Source organism: Schistocerca cancellata, chromosome 3 (genome assembly GCF_023864275.1).
Source record: "Schistocerca cancellata isolate TAMUIC-IGC-003103 chromosome 3, iqSchCanc2.1, whole genome shotgun sequence".
Classification (NCBI taxonomy): Eukaryota; Metazoa; Arthropoda; class Insecta; order Orthoptera; family Acrididae; genus Schistocerca; species Schistocerca cancellata.
The window spans coordinates 449,638,733-449,644,732 of NC_064628.1; positions in this window are offsets into that span (position 1 = coordinate 449,638,733).

Consider the following 6,000-nt stretch of genomic DNA (forward strand, 5'->3'; position numbering starts at 1 on the left):
TACCATGCAGAGATTGGTAAGCTTCAGACGACCTTGTCAAATGAATATTCAATTATTTTATGAAAAAATCTTTAGACCACTTTTCACAAATCATATTAAAGCACAATAGACAGACAAAGAGGTAGCAATTCTTACTCTGGTAACTTTGCAAGTGAAAACCAACCTGTAAGTAGGTAGCATTTATTGTGTGGTATTACACATCCCTTTATAAGAAATTGAGTGGTACAATCTAAAATGTACCACTGAAAAAATGAGGGATGTCTCAGCAACGCTTCACGTGTCGTTTGCGTATTCAAATGTCAAGAATTCTTCTTCTGTGGAAATGCATCGACCACGCCAGTCACTACCCTCTGGGGTGGATAAACCGTTACATTGGGTGCTTGCAGGGAAATTGTTTGTGTAAGGTAAACATTGACTCGACGTTTTTATAGTACGCCGTTGCCATTTGATTAAATGGCTCGACTAATTTAGAGCTGACTAAGTAAAGTCTGAAAAACAACATTGAAAGAGAAAGTGAACATGTCATCTGCACTGTTGAATTGTTAAATACTTGTTAATACTTCGTTTCACATGTTCTGTAAATATTTGGTGTGCATGTCGTAATTGTCTCTCGCTGTCTGTGATACAAAGCGTTTCAGAGCAACGGTATTTCGAAATGTTTCGCTATGGAAGTTAAGGTTCAACGATTCTTTTATTAAGCGCGGCACACCACTAGTATTCTGCTAATTAAGTATGTTTAAGAACAACGTTGTGATCTGTTAACAAAAAAGTGGCCAGGTGCGAGTAGGACTCACGCACTGACGGTTCCGTACAAATTTAATTATGTATGCAGACAGCTCATCCATCCGAGGAATCAAGAAGCCCGACGATTTCTACCTATTATCAAAATTGGCAAGATATCTGTCCCGGGGATTCAAAAACTTTGGAGATCATTTTAAATTTAATGTTGAACTGGCGTAATAAGTGATAAAAGAAATATTTTGTCATGCGATATAATTGCCTTTGCAAACCTTGCCTCTTAACAGATTTTATGATTCTAGGCCAACACGAAGTACCCTATAGATTTTGATGAGTAAGTTTGTGAGTTTCAAAATATATGACATAAATGGCCATAAATTTTGACTGCGTTTACTTAGAAGCTTACATTTATTACACACCCAAGCGACCATACACCGTAGTAGTTGTAAGTTGATATATCTACCCGTTTCTGAGAAAAAGGAGTCTTAATAAAGGGTTGAATAGACAGTCGAATAACAAGTGACAAATACTCCTTCTTTCGTGTGATGTAGTTACAAATTCATATTATTCGGTTTTTTCCTACTGTGAATCCTTGATTCTTGCATAATTTCAGTATTCTAGGCTAGCGGTAAGTACCCTACGGTTTTTGTGAGTGAGCCTGTGAGTATGAAAACATTTGACATAAATGGCCGTATCCCTTGGCTACACTAACTTCGAATGTTAAAGTTTTTACACCGCCCAGGTAACTTATACCTCAGTATTTGACATAAATTTCAACTTATACTTTTAGCCGTTGTGGGTAAAATGGTTCTTTTACAACTGGACAAACAGGGAGACACACAAACACACAGCAAAATGATCCTATAAGTGTTACGTTTTCTACCCATTTAGGAACGGAACCCGAAATATGAAGTATAATTTACTTTACATTTAGCATCTCGTATGAACCAGCTTATCATGGCTTATATTAGGTCAGTTCTAGACTCTTTCGAGAACATTTTTTAAATTCTGTATAGCATTTCATGCCATCAAAATATGGTATGTAATTCCATTATCCACTTGTTTCTTCTGCGTCAAAAATATCGTGGAACCTCATTGACTTCGAATCTATTGCTCGGGGGATAACGTAACCTAATCGTTCCCCTGGAGACGTCTATTACGTTCCAAAATATCCTGAGGGCTCTGAGGTGCTTCCTTCGTCGTGGGTCCCTTGTCCCATTTGCCGGGGCCTCCAGGGAAATGGTGGCACACGCGATAGGCGTCTGCCGTAACAGCCAATAACGTGAGAGCGCGGTCGACCACTTCCGACAGCGTGGCTCCTGGAATTCCCTCTGCTGTTCCCACGTTGCCTCTGTCGCCGTCTCAAATAGCTTAGGTCAATGACACTTTTACTTGTCAGCTGCTCGCAACGAATTACCGCAGGTGAAGTTGCACTTTCAAGTGTGCACAGTTCCATTCTTTTCGATTTCCCTTCTTCCCACCCTCGTTGCTCATCCATTTTAACTTTAAGACTCATTTACGATCAATAAATCTTAGTAATTTGAATGTTTACAATAAACTCGATTTCTTCTAGAGTAATATCACCTGATAATGCGCTATGAAAAATGGTTTATTAATCTGATATGTGTGGATAGACATGCATTTCTGTTAAAATAACAACACTAATAAATATTTCTCGTCTAGAGAATAAATGTAAAAATTTTCGACGTTTATTCCTTACTATTGCAGGGGCTACCCGGATGCCTGTTACTTCACTTTTTTTGTTTGAGTTGGGTTTATTGAATCGTACTTCCAATAATTCGGTACAAATATGAAATCGTATATACAAATAAATTATAATATAAATGGTTGTACACTTATTTATGATCGTTTTATAGTTTTCACATACACTATAAGATGAAAAAAGGACGCACCATGAAGGTATCATCGGAATGGGGCGGAAATCCGTAGATGTGATGTGCAGATAAACAAATGGTTGCAATTTCAGAAAAATTGGATGATTTAGTCAAGAGAAAGGGCTTCACAATATTTACAGTTCATTATCATCATTCAATAGTTCCTGCTTCACACGCAGCCATTTTCCTTGAATATGTCTGTAGGTCTGAAAATGATAAGGTGATGATCAAAACAGGACTGATTTTCAGTGAACGTGCCTTGCGAGCTAGACATAATTTATTCCCAAGCTTCTGTAATATTATTTTTTTTCAGATGGTGCCAACTTTCTGTTCTACATTATATTATGATAAGCTGTCAATGATAAGACGGAAATCTACTGACGTTCTTTCGAAATTTATAAGGTTTCTTTATTTCTGTGTTTTATACGAGGAATCCTCGGTCTCCAGTTGCCAGTAACAGAGCATCTACGCTTTGTGAGGCCTGTTGCCATCATGTTTGTACTGCACTAACAGTACCCAGAAAACAGACCTAATGCCTGCAGCCTGAATGTTTGTTGTGACTCTACGGTGAAACATTCCCGTTGAAATATGGTGTTCACTGTAGAAAAAAATGTAATTGCACCTTATCTCTTGGCCACTGTTTGTGAACTCTGACAAAGGTGCGATACTTTCAAGTTAGCAGAAAAATAAGTAAACGTAATAAAGGATATGTAACAACCCTGTTACCCCCTAACCGTGTACAGATCAAACGTTTCTCTCCCGTTAGAAGAAGTGTTCAAAATGGCGACTGACTCGATCGTGACCAATTTTATACGTACGCACCCACAACTTTTCCACAAGTTCAAAAATCCCGGAACTAGACTGCACCGTCTACTGCATAATTAAGAATAACACTGCCAAAAACAAAATCTGATACACATCTGAAGAGTATGCAATTAAAGCTCTAGAACGAAGGGGCTACAGAGCATTTCACCGTACTGCAGTGCGAAGAAATAGAGACATTTCTGTGCAAACGTGGCACACGTGCCGAGTCGTACAAATTTACATTACTAAGCAGGTATTCTCAGTACAACACAGTCACGTAGCTAGAGTGGTACCAATCCAAACAAAATACTAAGTAAGAAGCCACATATGACTAACTGTAAAAAGAGGAAAGCAATTTTTTGCTATGAAAGTTAATTTAATTCATAAAGCAAAATGACTAATTTCAGCCAAAGTTTTCCTCCATATATGATGATGTTTTAATATGTGACAGTTTAAGTGCATGGTGTAGCTCAGCATCATGATTCATCACAGTATGGAGATTTTAGAGTGGCAAAGTACTCGTAGTTTTCAGAAGTACCACATAATTGGCAAGCTAGGTCAAAACTCAGGCTCTCACTGATTTGAAGTTGGCCACAAATAGTGGTAGTGAATGTTGATTTTTCTCTAAAATCTTTTTTTAACAAAGATCGAATATAGTAAGATAAGTAGTTTAGACCTTTTCCGGTAATGTTCAGATATGAAAGATATGACATGTAAAGTTAGGAGACTGAAATTGCATTCTGTATTAAAGATATTTACAGATTATTGTGTCCAGGCTCATAGGTGAAGAAAACACCCAATGGTGGCAGAATAGTATAATAAAATTTCGATTTGTATAATAAGTAATGTACAGTTAAGTTATAAAATGAAACCAAAAAAACAGTTAAATTTACAATTCTTGGAATGCAATTATTGGAGTTAAATAGACAATTTGTGTAAATATGAAGATATGCAGATAGAAGCTCTTGCAGATGTCGTGTTGTTATAAGGATTTTTAATAAAACAGAATAGCTAGTAGTATAACAATTTATATATATCTGAATATGAAGTATTTTATACCTGCCCATAAAAATACACTCACGGAAAATATAGAAACACCAAGAAGGTGCTAGGTGTTTCTACACCTGAAAGATGTTGTTTGTTCATATTCCGCGCAAGTCACATACGAAAGGTGCTCTTAGGACCGTTATGAAGTTGAAAATTAGGTTTTCCTCAAATACAACCGGCAACGGTCGTGAGTCTTAAGTGCCTTTGAGATTGGAACTGGTGAGTTGATGTTACTCAAGAATGCCTTTAAGGCAACAAAGACGCCATTATCAAGACCTCACTGAGTTTCAACGAGATCGTGTAAGAGGACTAATAGAAGATGGATAATCCTTCTAAGATACTACAGAAACACCTGACAAGAATGTAGCCATTGTACGCTATTGCTGGCAGCGGTGCTCACGAGAATGTACGGTCGTAAGAAGAGCGGTCTTTGGACATTCATGTGGCTCTGCCGGGAGGGAAGGCCATTGTGTTTGGCATGAGGCTCTGTCGCATCGTACTGCATCTGCAGCATCAATTTGAGTAGAAATTGGTAACACAGTGACACAGTCAATTGTTATAAATCGGTAACTTCTAGGACAGCTCAGAAACAGGCGCCCTATAGCGTGCATTCCACTTAACGGAAATCACCACCATTTGCCACATCAGTGGAACCTAGCGAGAGGTGATAGGAGGGCAAGATGGAGGTCTGTTGTGTTTTCTGATGAAATTTGCTCTGCTCCAGTGCCAATGATAGCTGTGTGTTGGTTAGATGGAGGCCGGTTGAGGACCTGCAACCAATCTGTTTGCGTGCTACACATATTGGACCCTAAACCAGGATTATGTTCTAGGTGCGATTTCGTATAACAGCAAGAGCACTCTCATGGATATACCACGCACCCTGACTGCAATACTGTCTGGTCATCCGACTTGTTGTGCTGCAACTCATGAATAGCATTCCAGGCGGTCTTTGCAACAGGAAAACGCTCGCCCACATACAGGCGCTGTAACCCATCATGCTCTACAGGTGTCGACATGTTCCCTTGGCCTACCCGATCACCAGACCTGTCTCCAATAGAGCACAATGGGACATCGTTGGGCTACAATTCCAGCGTAATCCACAAACAGCGTTAACCGTCTCTGCATTGACCGAGAAAGTGTAACAGATATAGAACTCCATCTCACAAACTGACATCTGGCATCTGTACAACACAATTAATGCACGTTTGCATGCTTGCATTCAACATTCCGTCAAATACACCACTTATTAACGTACACGCATTCCACATTTGCCATGGCTTATCTCGAGCTTACATGAAGGTTTGTACTTACAACGTTAATCACTTAAATATGCTACGTAGACAAACAAATTCCACAAATTTCATTATTCTACGTTAATTATTTAATGATGTTTCGATTTTGTTTACTTCAGAATATAATGATGACCGCTATATGTGATCGTCATGAAGCTGCTATGTCAATGTACCTCCTAATTACATCATTGATGTAAAACTGGTAAAAATAACTGTGATGCAGG